Source organism: Apteryx mantelli, chromosome 13 (assembly GCF_036417845.1).
Source record: "Apteryx mantelli isolate bAptMan1 chromosome 13, bAptMan1.hap1, whole genome shotgun sequence".
Taxonomy (NCBI): Eukaryota; Metazoa; Chordata; class Aves; order Apterygiformes; family Apterygidae; genus Apteryx; species Apteryx mantelli.
This window is the reverse complement of record NC_089990.1, coordinates 19,285,872-19,309,021: the sequence shown is the minus strand read 5'-3', so window position 1 is coordinate 19,309,021 and position 23,150 is coordinate 19,285,872. Positions and strand designations below refer to the sequence as shown.

The 23,150-nt window shown below is 39.8% G+C and overlaps 1 protein-coding gene across 7 annotated transcripts in view; it reads right to left on the bottom strand.

Annotated features, from left to right (window-relative positions):
* The window catches only part of STAG2 (STAG2 cohesin complex component), an 83,679-nt gene extending 60,835 nt beyond the window's left edge, over positions 1–22,844 (bottom strand). For 5 of the 7 annotated variants that reach the window (XM_067304273.1, XM_067304277.1, XM_067304279.1 and 2 more), the window contains exon 1: positions 22,634–22,844. The gene's annotated coding sequence lies outside the window, so the exon portion shown is untranslated. Of the gene's footprint in view, positions 1–21,271; positions 21,333–22,633 lie in introns of all 7 variants that reach the window. The other 2 variants (XM_067304274.1, XM_067304275.1) reach the window with 1 other exon arrangement.
* Between the last annotated feature and the right edge of the window lie 306 nt (positions 22,845–23,150).

Below are 23,150 nucleotides of genomic sequence, written 5' to 3'. Positions count from 1 at the left end.
TCTCATGTGATAGCATAAAATGATGCCATTAAATGGTTCCCCATTACCAAAATACTCCTGTTCAAAATGGAAGCCAGAATTTGTCAAGGGAGAAAAGACAAAAAAAAAAGTCATAGCTGCCTCTTCAATCCAAATTTCTTACTAATTAGCACACCAAGGTTTGTTCTCTAAGATTCCCCATCCTGAAATGCAAAGAACAAACTTTAGTTTTGATACTTACCATTCCCAGATTAAAACAGCAGCAGCATCTTAAAATCCCAAACCATACATGGATATAAAATAACTAAATTCCGAAATCACAATTTTGCTTCACCTAAGCAGCAATGATTTAAAACACATCTATTTCAAGGACAGCAAAAAGATGTACACAAATATGACAATATCAATGCATGCTGTAAATAAAACATCAGGGTTGAAACACCATTTGACCTTCTCACATATATCACAAAGTCTCTTATGTGCAATACGACGTATTACTTGATAACAATTCCAATCTGTGCAAAGACAAAATCCAAAAATTCTGATGCGATTTTTTGGCCTTCTAAAGCATATATACAAGATTAAGTGATATGGCGGGGGGGGGGGTGTGGATAGAGAGAAAGGGGAAAAAAAGCACCCACCTTAAATGCATCTTTTTAGAGAGACTGACCACTAGTAAAAGAAAGGAGCTTTTGCTCATCTTACATGAGAAAATGAAGGAAAAAAGAAAGACATTTGTCAAAAAATAAAAATAAAAAAAAAATCTGTCAGCAAAGGCTAACAACTAGGAAGAACTTATGTTGAAGTGGGGAGTACAGGAATAAACACAGAGCATGAAAGAGGTGAACAGAAACTAGACACACTAGAGAGCAAATCTTAATAATGAGAGGGGAAACACTATGTAGTGACCATGTTAAAATATTCAGCACTAATGGCTGATAAATATATTCCGTAAGCAGTGGGAATGGAGGTGCAATGTTGAAAATGCAATAAATCCCCAAGGAAACCATGTGCCTTCAAGATGTTCTCTAGAAACTACTTATGGTTGATTAAAGCAGCATCAGTAACGCATATCCAGCTATGCACAGGTAGGTAACTATCACCCCACACTGCTAGTGAGAGAGAAAAAAGTGAGAGAGAGAGACTACATGACATGCATTGACTTTGGCAGGGGGCAGGGGGAGAGAAGAGGAAAAAGCACAATACTGCAATATTCCAGTCCCCTCAACCACTTGAAAAAAGGTATGCATGTGTATTTTGTAATGAGTGAAGAGAACTTAATATAAAATACATTTGTTAATACAAGATTAGCAAAGCTCCTTTTTTTCATGGGAAATACTGGTATTGGAGTATTTTTAATACAGAGTTAAAAACCACTGATTAAGAACAGCACTTTAAAGAAAGACTGAATATATTACGATTTGATTAACATCATAATTTCCAGTCATTTAAAGCAAATAGTTCACAACTTTTTACACATAAGAAAATTTTTACCATGTACTGGATGCAAGCCATCTATTTTCCAGTAAACAACTTTAAACCAGAAAGAATAGAGGCCACCCACAACCCAAACCCCAAAGAAAACTGCAGAGCTGCAACAAGTAGTATTCCTTTTCCTTGTCTTTCTCCAGCCATTTTACAGTACACAGGATTTCTGCTATATCAGCTCTCATGCTGCCTGCACTTTCGGGGGCAGGGGGGAGAAGGGACAGTGTTTTGCAACAGAGGATATTTAGTTCTCAAAACCTTCAAGTATTAGCATGCAGACAGCACTCACAATTTGTGCCTCTAACAATCCATCTCTTTGCCCTTGTAGCATAGGCTCCCTATATCCTTTATAATCCCTTACAGTCACAAGGAAGGTGGGAGCTATACATTTCTACGAAGTTTTCTAAATCCCACTTCAACTTTTGAAAGTTGTTTAGAACTTCTGGGAGGCTTCCACTAATCTTTAATGAACTAAAAATCCTACAGCCACTCAGGAGTACTGGCAGTCAAAGGACAGATCCAGGCAATAACCTGCCAGCTGATTTATCAATTGTTAGTAAGAAAAGCTCTTGCATCATTCTAAAGCTAAAAAGACATGCAGTGAAAGCCACTTGCAGAATGTGCATATAGACAAAAATGTTGTCTGTCACTAATATCTGCAGATATGAGACCATTATTGACAAAAAAAGAGAAAGACAGCATTTTAGTTATATCAAACTTATTCCCGAAAACAGGCTATTAACCTAACAGTTACTGTTCAGACACAGCAAGCTTTGTATTTTCCCCTGAAAAAGCTATGGTTCTCTCAACCAATGGCAATAAAACAGGAAAAACAGATTTTTAAATCTAAACCACTATAGATAATACTATGCAATCCCTACATTTTTTAATTCTGGAGGCTGCTTGCTTGAATCTCACATGCTTTGGTCATGTGAAAAAAATTAAGGTCCCAAATGCATACAAATTCATGCAAAGTAAATTCTTCTTTCATGACTAGACGCTATGGCAGTTTTCAGAAAAATGCCAGAACAAATACTACTGAAAAGAAATTAGAGTACTTCTTAGAGGGGTATGAGTTTTAGAACAGATCTTTAAGCTAGCTATACTGTACACAGAACTGCAAACAGTTATATATGGTTGGCAAAAGCATAAGGAACTAGATGACCATCCATTATAGTCAAGACACCCAGGTGCTTTTGGATACTCTGAAGAACAACTGAAACTCCAAAGCACATCCCAGTTTTTAGTTTCCCTCATTAAAACTACCTAAACCAAGTGGCAAGATCACTGATACTCACATGTTCTTTTAAAATTCTTGTTTTAAATTTTTCAAATTCTTCTGTATGGGTAACAGCATTCATCTGTCTTATCCCTAACAAACTACACTTTCCTCAAGAACTCAACAACATGCCCACTCACTAGTTTATCTATGGCCTTCAATAGCCATTTTTCTAAGCTTGAGTTTTCACAGCACAGTTCATGCAGCACACATTGTCACATGTCCAAGTTAGATTATAAGCATTGTACATTAAACAAAAAAACCCCTAGAATTACGTTAACAGAGTATTTCTTAGGAACTTTTGCTATTCAAGGGTACAGTACTGGTTTTTCCTTTGAATTAATCATTTTAATTAAAGTTGACTGGTCTACTATAGAAATTTTTTCTGAGATAGTGAATTAACACTTGATTTTTTTTCCCTTTTCCATCAACGTGTACAAAACAAAAAGAAATTCAGTTCAACAACTGCTTTACAAACTTGAAATTATGACTAACTTGATTTTGGGACTTCGCATTTTTGTGGGGAGGAAACCCCTAGAAGCATAACAACGTATCTCAACAATCAAGCCTTTATAATACTACAAAGGAAACTGCACCTCTAACCAATAGTGAGCAACAGAAACACAGGCAAAATACTTCCTTTCTCCCTCTCCAGCCTTTTGCCATACCTGGCACTAAGTGACCAAATCTACTTTCACAGATATGAATAGTTTCCCTGAAAAATAGTGTCACCTAGTCTTTCTTAACGTTTTTTTTTTTTTTTTTTTAAAGGTCCTGATTAAGCTTCCTATGCTTACTCAGTAGTGGTTGCTAACATGGACCCATTAGCCTGCATCTCCGTTATTGACAACTCCCTTGTTTCTATTGTCTATTACAGAAGACAGTTTACCTCACATGAAAAATTAGCAAATATCAATACAAGAAAAAGATTTTTCAATACAATTAAATAGGGCTGCGCTGCCATGTCTTTCACACAGGTGTATAACCAGAGAATTCTACAAGACAGAGGAGTTAGAATCAACAGTTAAAAGACAGATGCTATTCATAAATCTAAATATGTGGGGCAAGAATAAGGAAGAAGACGACAAATGAAACGGCATGGATCAAGAATTAGTTCAGGAAGGTAACTGCTACCAAATTTTCTAATTCTAAGATTACTAATATTCAGCCATAATGAAATGAATGGTATTTACCTACCAGGTAATTTGGTCTTTATTAAGCAAAATCAGTAGTACTGCCTTTCCCGTAATATCTTATGCTTTTATTTTAATTAGGCTCTCGATAAGGAGGCACTACCCTTTTAGTAATAATTCGTAGTTATCAGAAACTTTAATAATAATATAACTTACAGATGTTATTTTGCACACCATAAAACAATACAGGCAGATAATGCATTAACAGGCATACTCATCTATACTGTCATCATACACATCCCACAAGGAACAACCTTCAGGGGAAGAATAAACCAGTCTCTTCTGAAAAACTTAACAGAATTTTAAGAAATAACAGTCTAATTCTAAAATTAAATCACCAGAGGCATAGTCTAAGCGCAGGGAGATGTAATTTACACAACAGTCAAAAACTGTAGCAAGATACTCAAATCACCATCTTTCAGGTTTCTGCATAAATATCCACATTCTACGCCTACAGGGCACAGAAGTACACTGAGAGAGTCCTTCAACAGTGGTAACACAACTGTTAATACTTGGACCATATAGTGCCGGATCACTCACTCATGATAATTTGATATAGGCTGGACCAAAACATACATTTCTGCTAAATTAGTGGGACTAGATAATGCAAATCTGTGCTAGACACAGAAGATACGATTCAACATTGAGTCTGTTGGTGAAATTAACTCTTTTTTTTTTTTAAACAGGCAGAATGAGTTAACACCTTTCTGACATGTAGCAGTGGCATTTTTTACTTATTCACAGATTTAGTGTGCTGCCAGGCCTTCCTCACAAAGGATGGTCAACAGAATATGACTGCTTCGTAAATCATAAAAACATTAACTAACTGAAGCAATACTAAGACCAGTATTATGTACAACCCAAGTTCTTATTTTATGAAACACTTGTTCAATTTAATCCCTAGATGTGCTCTCTTTAAAAGAGCACCTACACTGAAGAGGGGAAAAAAAGAAAAACACAAAAAAAAACACCACACAAGAAAAAGGGAGAGAGGAAAAAAAAAAAAAAGGGAATGCATGAGAGGGTACAGCACATATGCATAGCTCCAGATGACACTGCTATTCAAAAGTTTAAAAGTTAAAATAGAGTAGTACTTTAAGAAGAAAACCCACCCTAAACTATTTAGCAGGACAAAGTATCTCCAAAAGCAAAGATAAACAGGCTTTCTGTCCAGTAAAACCAATATAGGAGAAACACAACAAGCCAAAATACTACAGTATATGCCCAAGAGCAAAGCAATATAGTATTTCTGAACATATTATCAAATACTTTCTACTAAGTTTTCCTTAACAGCACTCCTTATTTCCTTAAGTTTTCATTTCCTTCCATGTTGATATGTCATTACATTGTGTCATTAAAGTATTCTAATCGAATACTTTCTTACCAAAACTTACAATTCTTGATTATTCCATTTTCAACTCAGTAATTTACAGGTTCCTCTCAACTTAAGCCACTCTACCTTTGGTCTCATTTCATGTACACCATACAAAGAGACACCCCTTAGCACGGTTTTCCCTCAAGATTTGGAGATCTAGCACAACAATGGTGAAATATTTTTCAAATAACTTTTTTTCTGCATGCAAATAACATTTTTGCTTATTCATTATCATAAAAGATGTTAACTGCTGTAACCGATTTGCTATAAAATATCATTCATGAGCATGACAGTTGCAAGTAAATAGTTAAGTTTTTCTCTTCAAGTGATTCTGGTAGCAGCCCATGTTTATTTCTGGAGCATTATACAACTCCAAAGAAAAGGCATAACCTCTTTTGTGTCATTCAGCAATACTGAGTATATTTGCAATATACTACTTCACACTTAATTAAAAAAAAAAAAGTGAAAATTTTCTATTATGCCCAAAATAGCAATATTTTTAAAGCAACATGCAGGTTATATTGTTTGACGTGCCTGTTCAATTGATTAATTCCTTTGTATATATGTACACATGTTCTTTGGATAATCTGCACAATTTTCCTCCATTTTAGTTGGAGTATAATGTATTTCTAGATCAGTGGCTCCAGAGAACCACTTATATGGAAACAGCAGTATGGTAAAATTTTTAACAACCTGAGAACACAGATGACCTAGAATATTCTAGCACTCTAGACTAATGTTCTACAATATAGTGATGCACGTGGGTCCCACTGTACAACCTGTAACAAGTACCTTTCAATCCAAAGTGTTATTTTAAGGACTTGTAAATGCCATATACATTTCAGGTTTTATTGTGCAGAAACTACCACATCCAAAGTATGTATTTAAAGTCATCAGGCTCTCCAACAGTTAAAGGTTTTACACTCTTGTTATGCATTTTATGTTATAACTAAATTCTCATTGATTAAGTTTTAAATGGGATTTTGTATAATGCGTGTATAAACATCTCCACTATTTCCACTTAGTTCTTTCTGTATGTCACAATCTTTGTCTCTTATATGTCTTCTCAAATTGTCATTCGACTTCAGAAAACAAGTTGTCCAATAGAAACAAGCGAGCCAAGTATCGGCCATTTCAAAAAGTGTTTCCAATATCCCTTTCAATTATCAACTGAAAGGGCATTTTACGCCAATTTGAACAGACTGCATTAAATATACCTATCCTCTTTGCTGCTAAACCATGAACGAGACCAAAACAATAACCACAGTGGTCTGATGATACAATAAACTACATAGATTGCTACTGGTAAAAGGGTCAGTCCCCACTGCCCCTTTCTGCCTGTGTTTGCTTTTGGCCATGTCTCATGGCCAAGGGCACTTGTCAGATCCTTTGCTGAGCCAGCTGACCAACAATCTATTTTATTTTGAATAAATTAGCTTTCCAATGGTTTAGTAACTGAACTGGCTCAAAAGTCCTGTGGCTGGTACACGAAAACAGCCCTTTTCAAAACCAGTGAGACACTACAACAGATGTGATCCACTGTCCAGCTGTGTCAAAGAAAGAGGGAGTTGTCCACACGATTTTGCTAGGCTAAAACTGATACAAAAGCTGCCATAGTCTGCTCCAAATCCAGTTTACTGTCCCTTTCTACAGCACTGTGATGCCATTACTCAGTACAGCATCCAAATACCACTGTCAAATGTTATCTAGCCAGTTATGAAACAAAAGCCTGGCCCCAATTTGCTGCTTTTCTTACAATAACAAAAATTCTGCCTTACTCGGTGCTTGAATAAATGTGTTAACAAGCCAATAGTTGATCACCTTTGTCTAATTCCTAAATAAAATGGCAAAGAAAGCAGCAGAGATGTGACAGAAATAGAAACACGTTACATCCCTGCTGAACAAAGAACCACAGGCTCATTTTACCAAGTACAGCTAAGAGTGGTCACATTTAAGTTCTGTAAGTCATTACTATTACAATGTTTCTTCAGTATATCAGACATGATTAGAATCTGCCATTACTCTATATAAAGCCAGAACTAGCTTTATTACAGACTGTACTCACCACTGAGTTTTTAATATTGTATGAGTATGTAATGAGAACTAGTTCTATTTCTAATGATTTTCTTCATTGATCTGTGTATCTTCTAAAATCATGCCATTACCAGAAAACAAACAAAATTGAAGTTTTAGACTGTGCTCATACCCAAGTTGTTCTGACTAACATTTTGTCAGATGATAACCAAATAGAAACACAAATTTATTCTTTGTTTTACCTAAGATCAGAAGTTTGGAATTCTAAAAGCAGTACTACATCAGCATATGTGTTACTTATGGATTTGTTTTTAAACAACACTACTTTTTATAAACTGGTATCTAAACGTTAGTCTCTTAGTGAAGGTCCAAAGTCACAAAAACATTCAAGTTTCTAAAGCTACCAAACCTTAGAACAAAGGGAAAAACCCTCATGAACTAAAACCTAGCAACAGATTAATGTTCAACATTCAATGTAAAATTGATGGAGTATTCAGCTAAAGAAGAAAAGTAACAAGGAGTAAAGGATTTGACCCACTTCTATAGACAATTTTTCTTTCCTCCCCTGAAATATACAGTTTTTAACATGTTAAAAGTTAAACTCGCAAGTGCTTACAGGCTAATATAATTTTGTTCTCAAAATACTGAAAACAATTCTACGTATTACCAGAGGCCATATATATCTATCAGACTAATTTTGTTGCATTCATTTAGGAGACTTCTCCTTCAACCCTCTGCTAAAAGTTTAAGAGTCATATGCCCTACCCACCACTTCATTTTTCTCGTCGTTCTATATGCATCTCCAAGGCACAACACAATGCCACAAGAAAGTATCCAGGCCAGTCTTGACGCAAGAAACAGGAAAGCTCCTTTAACACAGTACCTCACCTATGCTAGCTGGCCACAGTTTCAGTGTTTGTTTTCTATTAGTCCAAATACAGCACCATAATGTTTCCAGCATACATTTTACTGCATAGACATGTTCTTGCAGATTTTCCTCTTTAGGTCTTTAAGGAAAAGCTGGAATGACATCTTTAAGTTTAAGTCAGAACTGCTGAAGCCAGGATGTCTAACATGAAAACATGTCCAATTTCAGCTAATCAACAGCATAAACAATAAAAAGCATAATACCAACTTTGAAATTTCAAGTTTCAAAGTAGAATACAGGATCCTAGAAAAAATGTCCATAGATACTTCAGTTTTGTTTACAACTTTATTGTTATCAGAACACTTGCAGCTTCAGGAGTTTGGTATACCGGTTACACATAAGTAATCTGTTAACTAAAAATTACCATTAACATGCCAGCACATAAATAGTGGAAACCTTAATAGCTTTTTAGCACAGGTATGCTGTAAGGAATCAAAATAATTTTCAGCTTAAGACTATGTTTTAAGTTGCAAGAATGACAGTTACTAAGAAGCAAGCTCAGAACAAACATTTTTCTTGCAGTATTACTTGTTATGAATATGCTATGGCTCCTCAGACTGGAAAGAAATAAACCTTAATACAGGAGAAACAAAAACTGCTACAGAAAAGATCAAAATATCACACACAAAATGAAACGCCATTCTTTCCAGCAGTCAGCATTCTACAACTCAGGGACCTCCTGAAGAGCAGTACTATATTCTATTCATAACTTCTTTCTCCACCACAATAAACCAGAAGAGCAGAATGAGAAAAACAGTATGCTAATAAGATGATAAAGATTACTCTTAACTACACTAGTTACAGCATTTCATTCTTTTGACATCAAAAAAGTACAGGTCATAACTGGCTGTTACTCATTTATACTGACAGAAATTGGACTCGCATATTAAATAAAGATTAGTTAATATTTGCAGAAGACTTTGAACATACAAAATGCTATGTAAGTAGCAAGTATTAAGTCTTCCCACACACTCATTTTGGCATTCCTCCAAGCTGGGAAGTCCCACAGAAACATTTTAACAGCAGTAAAAAGAAACTGACATAGATCAGGCAATTGCAGTTAAATTCACAACAGTAGTATTTCTAAGGAGCACCTACAAAATTGGGAGAACCAGTTCCCATCAGCTACGCTCTTTACCCACTGCCTTCTGCAAATACAACATCTAAAAATGACTGCTGTTCCAACAAGCGTAATATAAATGGACGCTGAACAACCTGAATCTCTTTAATCCTCTGTACAATCTAAAATGATCTAAGGAACTTGTTTGACATCACGCATTCCACAAAACTCCAAACCTCCTTTTATATGTGTGGCTTTCCTGTTGTCTAGTATTTCTGACTAGACTACAAGTTCACAAAACAAAACACAGCATACAGCATAGCTGTCAGTTTGATTATTTCACACAGAAGCTTCCTTCTACAAATCATAGTATCTGCCTAAAGCAGATCAGTTTCTCCAGATCTACATTCTAAAATGGTAATTAAGCAATAGTTTCTGATCAGTCAAGACAAGCTTAAACAAAAAAAACACACACACCACCACACACACCAAGCATCTTCTAGCTGGTTGAAAACTAGCTGATTTCACATAGCAAAAAAACCCCTCTGCAGATCTACAGATGAAGAAAACAAATTGCTCTGAACTGAGCCTGAAGTGGAATAGGAAAGAGAGGAAGGGAATGTATTCAGGCATTATTTTGCCTATTTCTCAGTATTGCCTATTTCTCAGTATCTCTGAAGGACAACATTAATATTTTATGAGAAAAAGGGGAAGAAAAAAAAAAAGCTATGTCTGGTATATTATGAGGTGCTCCTGGAGATGGAGACCTGCAACCACAGTACATCTCCCAAAAAATTCATTAGTTGGGAGGGATGGGACCCAAGATCATTGTATAGGACGGTCCATTCTGTAAAAAGGCCAAACATCCCTCAAGCATAGAACTGGCACTGCACCTTCCTTAAACCACAGAAAACTTGAAAGTGCAAAGGCTTATAATAAGATCTAACCACAGCAGGTTGGTAAGCATCCAACTGAAAAAGGAGGTCTAGCAGGATTTTGACCAACAGCATCTGATGTACAAATAACCATGCTAAAACCAGAAGAAAATCTTGATGGGGGTGGGGGAGGGGACTTTCTTCCTAAACCTCCAATGATCCAAAAAACACCTGCGAAACTTCTGACAAGTGCATGGCCTGAAACTAAAAAAAAAAAAAAAAAAAAAAAAACATAATCTTCCTGCCTGCATAAATTAATCAAATCAACAGCAGAGTCCTGAATTTCCTTGCAGAGCTCTAACTGGTCTATTGCAGACTACGTAACATTTTAGACAAAAAAATAAAACATAGATCACAACAAAGATGACAGAATTACTTCTGGAACTGGCACACAGCCCAAACAGTTTTAAAAGGTAAGACCAGGTACAAGAGTAGCAGATGACAGGAGTTATATTCCCACTGCTGTTCAACCAGACAACTGATAGAAACTTCCAACTATTGAAAAGGGCTGCCCCGCTCAACTCTATGCTCCTACTGGTCAAAAGCTCCTGCACCCTCCCCTGCAAGCAGCAGCACCCATTCAATCACACAGGGATTTAAAGAGAAAACTACTTCCTTTTTCTTCAGTTTAGCTCCTTATGCCAGTTCACCAATAGGGTTCAAGCAATCATAAGCACAGACACAAGGCAAATAAAAAAGCACGTGGTCAGGACACAGAAGCATGCAGACAGGACACAGAAGCAGGACCACCCTTTCAGTGACAACTAACCATTCAGCTGGCTTAGTTACATCATGAAGGCATCGCTTCAGTGGCTTGAAGAGAAGAACTAGAAAGAAGAGTATGAAAAGAAGGAGGAAACAACTGCATGTGGAGGTATGATCTAAAATGACTTCCAGTTATGTAACCACCCAATTCTGCTCTTTCATGTCAGTTCAAATAATTATTCTCTCCATCAACTATCCTCCTTAGAGGAAAAAAAAAAAAAAAATCACTGGATTACCAGCCTGATTTCTACCCTTCTTTCTTCCTCTGGATTGTCCCAAAAGGCTTTCATATTTGATTTTTTCTTTTTTAAACTCAACTTCCTCAAACATTTTAGACAAACATTTACACCTTCCACATCTGATAGGACAACGATTCCAATGATTTTATATAAAAGCAGTAATTCATGTTTGATGAAGTTATTAACAACTAAATCCTGACATATTCCATAACATCAACAAAAAAGTTGAAGTGATGCAACTAGACACAGAATATACTTATCAAAATGGTTGTAATAAGCTTCAATATACTCTTACACTTCTATCTCTTTCCCATCTTCCTTGGCATTATTTCCTTTATCTTGGTAATTCTATTTCATCTCCTAGGATGCTTAATTCTGTACATGCTGTCAAATACTGCTTACTGTTAAAAAAAAAAAAAACTTCAATATGGAAGTTTCTCAAAACCCCTACCTACTAAAAACCATGGACTCAATCCTGCATTTGAATGAACTGTTAGGATTTTCCATGCTCCTCTCTTTTGGAGACAGGATTATGCAAGAATGCATAAATCCTCTCCCTAAACAAAACTTCCCTAACTAGTTTTGTATTCAAGGTATGTTTAACATAGTTTATACCCCCTTGACACAAAGGGGAGAGAAACTAAGAATTCAGATTTACAGAGATTAAGTGCTACTGCATTTGGAGGTAAATATGAAGAATCTTAATGCCTGGCCTACTGCACATAAAGAGGATGACTTCTGGTATTTTCTTCTATCCACAGTGTGGCTGAGCTAGAAATTTTTAAAAATGTTTGTCACTTTTATATTGTACTGATGTGTACAACCTGTGTCTTACTTTGCAGAGAATGCTGCTTTAAGGCACAAACATACTCACTTTCAAGTACAGAACTTTATTAACTTTCATACTACCACATCACCAGACAGAAATTTAGCAGTAAAACCAGAAAGACAATGCAATGAAGCAAAAGAAAATAAAATGCCCAGAGGCTGATTCTTCTGATTATTTTTCAACAGTCAAGACACATGTCTTCCAGCTTACAAAAGCTGTTCTATGTAACAGTAGTGCAGTAATACAGTATACACGCATTGTTACATCAGTGACGCATTTTAACTGATAAACATTTTTAAAAATTAAGCAAATATTGGTGTAAGTGCATTGGTTTTGAAAATAGGGCTTACCAAATAAGTCAAATGGAAGCCCAAGAAGAGCAGATCAAACATGGAACATTGGAGACAAAAAACGTAAACTGGTAGCAAAACAAAACACCAAAAAACAAACAAACAAAAAGACCCCACACCCAACAACAAACATGCTTCCTGCATTATTGAAGCATTTGCTTTAAACATTTTGCTCTAATAAACCATTTTCATGTTTGGTAGATCAATATGCAAAACCCAGTTTCACCTTTTTTGGCCAATCCTTTATTAGGCAAGTAATGACAGACCTATACTACAGATGGAACACAGACACTTGTGCAGCTTTCCTTTCTGGTTACCATAGTTTCAAATGAGCCGTAGACTTCTTGAAATTATACTTATGAGAAGGAATAAAAATACCACTGTTTAAATACAAAAACTGTATGCAAGAGAAGAGCATTTAAGAACCTTTTTGATAGGTTTATCAATGATGCCTAAGTGAACAGGTGACTTGCTTAGAAAAGAAAGTTTTATTTGCAAGGCCTTGTCATAGACACAGTAGTGAAATATGAGGGGGTGGAGAGTAAAGATAATAATTAGGACCAGAGGGAAGAAGAAAGTACATACCAAAAAAGCTTCTGAGTTGTTTCTGTAGTCTTTCATCTCTCTTTCTCCCAACAATTCCCAATAAAAAACAAAATCAGCTCTACCCAGGTCACCAGCTTTCCAAGCCTCCATGAGCAAGGAGTACTTTCCAAACACACTTTTTTTTCTTTTGAAAAAAAAAAATCTTTTTAATAATTTAAGACAACTTCAGAACTGAAATAAAAAACACCTTCCAATAAAAATACTGGAACTGGTTGCTAGAGAGATCATGGAAACTCCATCCTTGGAGATATTCAAAACTTGACTGGACAAATTCCTGAGCACCTGGTCTAACAGGACAGGCTTTAGGCAAGAGGTTGAACTAGACCTCCAGAGGATACTTCCATCCTACATGATTCTGTGACCTAAAACACAAAATTTTTTCATTGTGGTGTCACTTCTAGGAAGCAATTGCCAGTTTAAAACAGAGGTGTAAGGATCCAAAGCTTTATTTCATGTTAGAAGAATTAAAAGAAAGTAGTTAGGATCCAGTTTTCAAAGACGCACATGAAGCAATGATCAAAACAGAACAGTATACAGCAGTATGCCAAACTGGAACTTCTCTGTAAGAATATAGTCCTCACACAAAAATAGTTCAAAATAACAACATCTGAAAACTACTTATGCTATAAATCTTAAATTATGAAGAGTGTATTCTTTCTTTTCAACTTGATTTATATTGTATTTATTCTTTCCTCTGAATCAACGTACAGAATGGAAGCAGTTAGTCTCCATCAATTTCACTTCCCATTTGCCTTCCGTGAGCACAGCACTGCCATATTTGGGTTGCAGTCACTGGTCATTCTTGTTACAAAAAAAGCCACCATACAAAAGTGTTTTTACCAAGTTTCCCCAGTTTTCTCCCGCAGAGAAACATTATGATTAATCAGTTCTCTGCTTCTAATAAGATGAGAAATAAAAATGAAAAATATTGCCTACAGTCAGGATGTACCTCCTTAATACTCAGACAAATTAAATTAGTTGACCACTTTATCCATAACTATCCAGATTGTCTTATTCCAGAACTCATATCACATATCACCTTAAAATTGATAACTAGACGCCTAAACCCATGCTACATGAATTACAAACCTGTGTTCCTGACATTTATTACCTACGTTTTGGTTTTTTTAATAACCTTCAGTAACCTATCTATTCACTTGCCCATTGTCAAATAAAGATATCATAAAAAAAAAAAAGGATTTTCAATACTCCCTCTCTGTACCTCCTCACTCTGTAAAAACTTTCCTCATACTGAACATTCCCTGATGTAAGATTATACTCACACAAATAAAATCTTCCAATTATATTACTTGCATATTATCTCTTCACTAAAACTTGATATGGTCCAAATTTCCACAGTTTCCCTTTCTTAAATAATTAAGTAGGAGCAGCTTTACTTAAAGGTATAACAGATAATTGCATGAAAGAGAAAGAAAAGCCTTATCTTAAACAGCTCATTTTTATTTTAAAACAAAGTAAAATTCAAACTTTCTCCCCAGATGAAATGCTGTAAAGCAGGTATTGCATAAAAATTAGGCTGAAATCCTATTTTAGGTTAAAAAAAAAGCGCACAATTCAACCATAACCAAGAAGTGCAACATTACCTTCAAATCAAAAATATCAATGTCCTTCCAGGCAGATCACGATTTTTAAGCAATAGAAAAAACAGTGTATTAAGTCACCTTTGCAATGTGACATCGCCATGTCTCCCAAAGAAGTGTCTAATTGACAGTGTGCATACACTAAACAGCACCCCACATAATGGGGATGGGGTAGTACTGAGAAAGGAAGAAACTCAGGAGCAGGCTGCAGGTAAGGTTAGTTGTCCTGCAGATCACATAAAACTCATTCACTGGCCAAAAATTGAGCAGCATTTCACCAAACCTTGGCAGCAGCTTGAGGCTGACATTGCAATGCAGTCCCAGCTAAACAAAACATGTATTCCTAGGGTTTGTTGTTTCCTCAAACAGTCAGTAGTTTGGAAAATATTTTGCACATTCCAAAATTTCAGTATTTTTGATTTATTTTCATGATTTGCTAACAGAAAATCCTGAAATTTGCACTCAAACTGTAATTCCTTAATCTAGACAATGACAGACATACATAATACATACCAAAATATATCAGCATATATATGAAAAGTTTTTCAAAACATAATCAAAAACTATAGGCAAGCTTGTAAATTCCCTTGTAAACTCCCTTTTTCTAAACCAGTGACTACCCTTAATTAAAACACAAAAAAATAAAATGCATAAAAAGTTGTATAAAGTCAGGACTAATAAACCATCAAGTTCCAATCCATAAGAAAATACAATGTCAGTCCAAACATCGCATATTCTCCTCTCTAGATATTTGTTCTAAGGTAGGTATTGTGGTTATCATCTCAATCCTATATCACAATCTGCTCTTCAATATCTGCCAATCTTCTCATGTTCACTGACTCTTCTGATCACATTGTTTTACAAAAATTAGCCCCGGGGGGGGGGGGGGGGTTTACATCTAGTTACACAGTCAAAAAATGTATAGTAGAGACAACAGTAAAGTATGTATGTATCTGGATAAACTAGTTATGTGACAGCTTACTTTTCATTTCCTTCAGAAGTCACAGTAAGACAAAAGGTAACTGCATACAATTGCAGTTCTATATGTGCTTTATTTTCTGACTCAGAGTGGGATAAAAGGAGCTTAAAAACAAACTGTGTTCCCTCCTGTGTCTCTGTAGCCAGTAAAAGCTAGAAAAGAGCCAACTGTTGCACAAAAGCCAAAGGGCTTTTGGAGTAATCTCTAGGATCAAGTTTTGCCATGTCCCCTACTCCAAAGTTAGGTGCCAGATCACTACTTAGACCAGACCAGCTAAGGAAAAAGAATTTACTGAGACAAGAGAAACTCTTCTCCACTTTCCCTTCTTCTCTACCCAGGACCTCAGATCTATACATTTTCTTAATGGTGCAATACTTGATGATAGAAAGATACCGAAGAGCAACAGAGTATAGTGTTGTGAAACACTGCAATGGCATAACCTGTCAAATTTAGGACTCTTTGGTCTAGTCTTAGTGATCCAGACCAAACTCTCTTTCTTTCCCAGAAGTTTTATAGTCAGAAAGAAGAAAAATACTGAAAGGATAAAGAGCTATCAACACAAAAACTTTTTTGTAAACAGTAAAATGTTTTCCATGAGATAGAAGCCAATCAGACAATGGCCCCCTAAACTTCCCAATTTGGACAAGTCAGAGTTAGCTCTAAATTTAACTCTGGTGATCTAAATGAGGTGGGCCTTCTTCAGAAGCTTCCGTTACTTCATAATTATTCTCCAAAGGGGGGGGGGAATAATAATAATAATAATAAAAAAAATTCAACTTCACCAGATTCTCATGAACTGCAACATGAGGTAATAATTGAATTTAAAGAAAACCAATCAGAATGAAAACAACATAAAACACACATTTTGAATTCTCAACTCTCAAATCAAGATTTTTATTATATCACTAAAAGGCAAATATGTGACTTTGTTTAGTCACATTGGATTTCAAGGCCCACCTTAAACCACAAAGAAACTAGACATGTTGAAAATTTAGATTTTTTTTCTAATCTAAAAAGCCAACCTGTCACTGAACCAATCTTCAAATATGAAAATTGCTCACAGAAAGGTAGAAGAGTTTAACCATTTTATTCCAGAAATAACCTTTTTAGCAGAAAAATGCTAGAACAAGAGCTTCAGTTATGTTGACATAATATTGCAAAGGTTACCGTAAGGTTCCCCCCACCAAAAGTTACTTTACTAAAACAAAAAATCTAGTCTTTGTACCTTCACAGACTACCCTCCCAACATGGCTTTTCCATGGAAACTCTTTCAAAGCCTCAGCAGCGCCCTCTGGGGTGCAGGGGTGACTGATGCAACAGCAGCTACCTAAGGCCATATTAAAGGGCTACCACCAGCTCAGAGGCTCTGGAACTTGCTCCAGAAGGAGCCCAATCTTCAACGGATTAAAGGAGATAACAGGAAACAAAGTCCTTCCTGACAGGTATAAATCTTAAGTCTTAACCAGGACTTCTAATCTGCCTGTAGCCCTATTTAGTTCCACCTATGTCCATAGCCAGTAGGACAGAAGTGGGAGCAGGTCAGGGGGAAGGAAGGGCAGCAGACCAGATCAGACCACAAAATTGCCAGGGCCAGTGACAGAGCAGCTATGGGACCAACTAGAGGTTCCTTTTTATATTTTCCCTTCTATTTCAAAAATAGAGGTAGCCCTAAATGTGAGATGGCCTTTGAGTATAAATCTATGCAATAAGCCTAAATACTGTCACCATTTAAATTTGTGGCGTGTATGGAAAAGAGTTCTGTCCATTCTTCCACAGATTTTCTGTGTATAAGCTTCCTATTTTCCAAACTAAGAACTCCACAGTTCCCTCACTCACCCCAGTTTTCCCAAGGACTGGATTATCACTTCATTCTCTCCACTTCTTTGTCAATGATTCTCATATAAGGAAGTTGAAGGCCATGCAGAAGTTTTTCAGAATATAACTGTTTCAAATGATACTGAGAATATTAAGCTGCTATCATTGATGGCTGCTATCAATCACTTCTTTCCATTACAGACAATTAACGAAGCAGATGGAGCTCTTAGAAACTCCAGCATCTAGCTGAGAGAGACACCACCTACATTTACCTTTTTCTACTACATTCTTTCGATTACTCACTCAAAAACTCCAGAAATTCACATCCACAATATTCTCTGAGGTTTTTAAATTAATCAAAGAGGTATTAAAAATGGTCACATTGTAGGCCGAGATCGTACTACTGAGTTCAAAACCTCATCTTATTTGACAAAACACTGCATTCCAGCAATACAACCAAGAAACTTAAGTAACCATCAAAAATACTCAGTTACTTTGGGGGATTCATTTGACAAAAATAAGCAACCAAAGTGTTCAGGGTTACTGTAAATCCTAAAACCTGTTTATGTTGCCACTCAGTTCCATAAAACCTAACCTCTTGTAACATTTGCTTGCAGTAAGACAACTGACACAGTAACAGTACAAATGAAGATAACAGTACAAATGAAGATGACACAAGTCAGGACTCTCAGATCATACTAAATTTGAACCTTAAATGACAAAGGGCAGTCTAATAAAAAAAGTTCATAATGTTCTGATAGTCAAATCATGAAGTAATGTTTAGCATAAGTCTAATGCAGTTGCTTCCATCAACAAGAGCACTCGCTTTCAAGTGGTTTATAGCCTGCAGCTATTTTCTATAGGAAACTGTACTAGCATGTAATATTCAAGAGAAGCTGTCTACATTTCTTTTCTAAAATGATTCAGTTTCTGTTTATAAGTTTTACTGAAACAAACTAAAACTGAAGAGATCACTTAACTATCAAATGTTATTTACACTCTTTCCAAGCAAAAAATTAATTCCCTTTATACATTTCTACCTTTAACATGTAAAGCAGCAATGTGATATATTGCTAGAATTTGAGTTAGACTAACAGGCAGCTAACTGAATACTGCTATTTTGAAAATGGAATGCTATTTAATCAAGTAGCACACCACTTTTTTTTAACTGAAAATATTGTACTAACCCATGAAGCTACCCCAACTTTTTGTCACTGCACAGCTCACAAATATTTTTGGTATATTAAAGCATCATAGCATTATTAATTTGAACAAACTTATTCAAACCAAATGATAATTTCTGTAATTCATTTCTAATGCTTTTGATTGTAAAATATGAAGAAAACTTTATGTCTAAAAGGAATAATCTGCGTATGAACAGCTGTTGACTTGGTTAGAAGCTTGTAGGGACAAGGAAGATGAACTAACCCACAGCATTGCTTATTAATTTTACTCAGCATTATCTTCCTGAAACTATAAATGGATGAAAAAGATTCAAGTACATAACTCTGGCCCAAGTATGTAATATGGGAGTTATCTGAGCACTAGGAAATTTCTCTGGAAAATTAAGGAACACCTCCCCCACTCAACTCCATCTGCATGGCTGTCTTCTTGTTTGTTTGAATTTAAGCTGATACAACATCCAGTGTTAAGTTCACCACAGCAACAAAAATCAACAGGCTTCTCCCACAGCTTGCTTAAAACCCACCTGTAGATGATACAGCAAAATATCACTGTTTTTTGCTACAAAGCAACCTCTACTGCCCCACTGGTCACAGAACAGGATGTGTTAAGAGAGGGGAAATAATTCAAATTTTTCTCCTCTGTATTTTGATACTTTCTTTGTCTTCATTTAACTTATCAGAAAGTTATGGGGATTCCATCCCATCCAACTCAAGTGCTGAAAGCAGCAAAACAGATTAAGGCTTATGCCTATGACATGGTGGCTGTTTTCCCACTTTTTTCATTTTTTAGTTAAACTATTACCACAGCTATAAGTGAAAGAATCAATGTCACCGAGTAAACAGCCCCATAAAAGATTTGGTAGACATTGTGATGCTGTTGATTAATTGCCAAAGATTTATCCACAAAATTAGGGTTGGGGATAATGAGCAAATATTAAAAAGTCAAAGATTAATGTCTGTAAATTGCACGATCACCCTTAATATTTATCTGCACATAACCAATCAGCCTGCACACAGATATTTTGAAAGTCCTGGACAGTTCCATACCAGAAAAATACCGGAATAGTCAAAAGAAAAATCAAAATAAAAAAGAACATCGCATTTAGGGAGAAGAGTATACAGAAAAGGGGAAAGTCATTTCAAGTGGCCAAGCATTATAAACAAGAAAGAAGTCATCAATTGGCAAGAGTTAACAGTGAGATCTACTATACTTGGAGAATGTTCTACTACAGGAAATGGTAGGAACTCTAGTTTGATTATTTACAACAAAATGGAACAGAACTCCCAGATAGCATAAAAACAATCCTACAATGGCTTCAAGGGAACAGATCCAAAAGGCGTTTTCCTCACCTTCTAATTCAACAAAAGCCAACGAAATTTTGAAGATATGGAAGTAATTTACACCAAGTGACCTTTACACTGAAGTCGGGTTTCTGAAACAGCTGCACTTTAAGCACATTTCAAGTAGTACCAGCTGTGCAAGCCCTGTTTTCTGAATGTAAATACAAACTACGCCGAAAGCGCGGCTGTCCGTAAGCCGGCGGACGTGCCGGGCGCAGCCCCTTCCCCCGCCGCCAGCGCGCCGCGCTCCCGCCCCGGGCGCAGGAGGAAGCCACCGCCTCCCGCCCGCGCGCTGGCCAATGGGAGGCGGCGCGAGGGAGGCGGGCGAGCGCGGCGGAGGCACGGAGCGGCCGCGGCTCCCGAGCAGGCCCGGCGGGGCCGCGTGTGACGCACTTCGGTAACCCGACCCCCCCACCCCCCCCCGCGCCGGCAGGACCGCGGCGCTGACATGGCCCCTCCTCACCCCGCCGACGGAGACGGCGGCCGCCGAAAGGCGCAACTTCGACCGCGCCGGGCTGCCTCCGCCGCTCCTCGCTACAGCCTTACCGGGGAGGGGACCGCCGGTCGGTCCGCACGCTCCTCCGAGGGGACGGAGAGGAAAAATAAAGGGGTCAGATAAGCAGATAAAGCGCCTGAGGAGACCGGACACAATAGGGTGTGGCTCCAGCGAGCACACGGGAAGAGAGCACTTAAAGTGAAGGGCGGGGGGGGCAATCAGTTTAACCGGCCTGCCAAGAAGTAATTAAAAAAAAAAATCCAGTAACTACAGCTCAGGACTCGGCGGTTGTTGAAAGTTTGTATTAACTCCGAACACAGCATCTCGTGGGAAGACAACAAAGTAATCACTAGATCACGATATTAAATTAATAAATAAAAAGCACCGAAAGAGAGAGTTAAGAACCTTTTATGTTGGGGGGGGGGGAAATTAAGTCGGTCGGTCCCAGGTTTTTACGGGACGGAGGGATTATACAACGCTCCTGGCTATAAAGGAAGGCATGGAGAAACAGACCACGGAGATAGCGAGGACATCGATGCACACCCTCAAACCCGATAAACCCAGAGAGCAGAAAGGCGCGATGTGTTCACGCAGAGATAGAAGAATATATAAGAAAAACAGGGCCTCCAAGTTCAGCCCAACTATCTGGTGCCACTCTCCTCTAATCCGCCACTCGCTCCTGATCGCCCCTGTCCCTAACGAGCTCCTAACCACGTCAACAACTGTATTTCTTAGGCGTATAGAGAAAATAAGCGCCCAGGAAAGAAAAACACCAGGAAAGCTCTCGCTTCCTACCTGGGCAGGGTTCAGCTCAGTTCAGTGCGTGCCGGGAAGGAGGGGGGCAGAGGAGCACTATCTAAAACAAAAGTGGCGCCAAAACCCCCCAGTAAGAAGCATTCTTCTTCCTCCTCCTCCTCCTCCTCCCCTCCCCCCTCGGAGCCGGCGAGAGCCCAGCAGGGCTCCAGCAACACGCGGCTCCCGGCATCAGGCGTCCCCCACACAAGTTGGCAATTGCCCTTTCTTTACAAAAAAAATAAATAAAGCCGAACGGAAACTGCCACAACTCTTCCTCTTAGTGAGCAGCTGCCGAGGAGCTCGCTGAAAGTCACTGGGAGGGAAAAAATAGCCCCACAAAGGCTCTCCACGGAGCCGGGGGGAGCTCGCCAACTCTTTCGGAAGAGGCAGCGAAGGGAGGCGGGGGGAGAACCGCGCAGGTCAGTCCCCATGTCCTCACTTAAGTAGAGAAAACTCTTTTTCTCCCGCCCTCCACTAAAGTCACCCGGGAAGAGGCTGCCGGAGTTGCCCCAGCTCGGCGGAGACGGGGAAGAGAGGAGGAGGAGGGAAATCCTGAGCCCTCAACACTTCCCTCTGCGGGGAAGTAGCTGGGAGCGCGGGGCTGGCAGGAAGAGCTCAGCTGCTGGGCGGCGGGAAGGAGGGGGGCAGGGAGCGCCCGCCAGCGAGCGCTGTCAGGTGCGGGAGTCCCTTCTCCCCGGCCTCCCTCCGACACTCAACCCCAGGGCAGCGGCAGCCGCCCCACCATTTTCTCGTGCGCGCCGCGCGGCCCAGCTCTCTCCCCCCCCCCCCGAGCGCGGCTCGCTCCGTCCGCAGCGGCCCCGACCCCCTTCCCTCCCCCCGCGAGCGGCCCGGCGCGGCTCGCCGGCACAGACAGACAGACACACACACACACACAATGCCCGAGTCCTCCATCTTGCCAGCAGCCCCTGCTCGGCTCGGGAGAAGGGGGGAGGAGGAGGAGGAGAAGGTGGTTCTCCATTTTAGCTCGCTGAGCGCTGGGCCCAGCTCGCCCGCGGCCGACTCCGGGGCGGAGGAATGGGGCTCCGGGCGGGCAGGGGGGGGCCGCTTTCGGCGCCCTCTCACTCTCTCACTCGCGCTCTCGCTCTCTCCCCCCTCCCCGCCGAGGCGCGCTGGGAAAGGGGGGTGGGGAAGCGGGGGGCTGGAGTGTTTTCGCGGCTCGGCCCCGCCGTCCTCCATCTTGGCTGCGCCGAGTCCCTGTGGCCAGCCGGCCTAGCGCCCCGCGCCGTCCCCGCAGGCCCGGGAGCCGCAGGCCCGGCCCCGGCCTCTCTCCTGAGCCACACACGCCGATCCCGAGTCCCCCCACCAAACTTCCAGAAGCTTCGCCGCCATTTTCTAACTTACCTTGCCCAGTGTCAGCGTAGGCAGCGAGGAGGCCCAAGCTCGTTGCTCCGCTCCTATATCCCCGGCCCGGCTGCCGGTTGCGCGCCCGGCCCGGCCCGGCCCGGAGACTTCGCCACGGAGGGGGGGTTTGGGAACGGCGCTGGGAGCGGGCAGGTTATTTAATTTGGCGGCGGCGCTGGGGATTGTTTGGGGTGTTCGCTGCTCGGCGGCTCGCGAGCGAATGGAGGGCGCAGGCGCCACCTGGCGGCCACCGGGCGAGGCCGGCTCTCCTGGGCGTGGGGCGACATCTGCCGGCCGGCCGCGGGCGGCCGCGCTGAGCGGGGTAAACAAGGTGCGGCGCATGCGCGCGCCGCCCGGCCGCCGCGCCGCGGGCGGGGCCGCTGCCGGCTGCCGGCCACGGCTCGGGCGGGCTCCGCCGCCGCCGCCGGGAAGCCGAGCGGACGCGGGGCCCGGGCAGCGGCGGGGGAGCGGCCCCTGGGCCGGCCCAGCTGCCGGCTTCATTCACAGGCAGGATCGA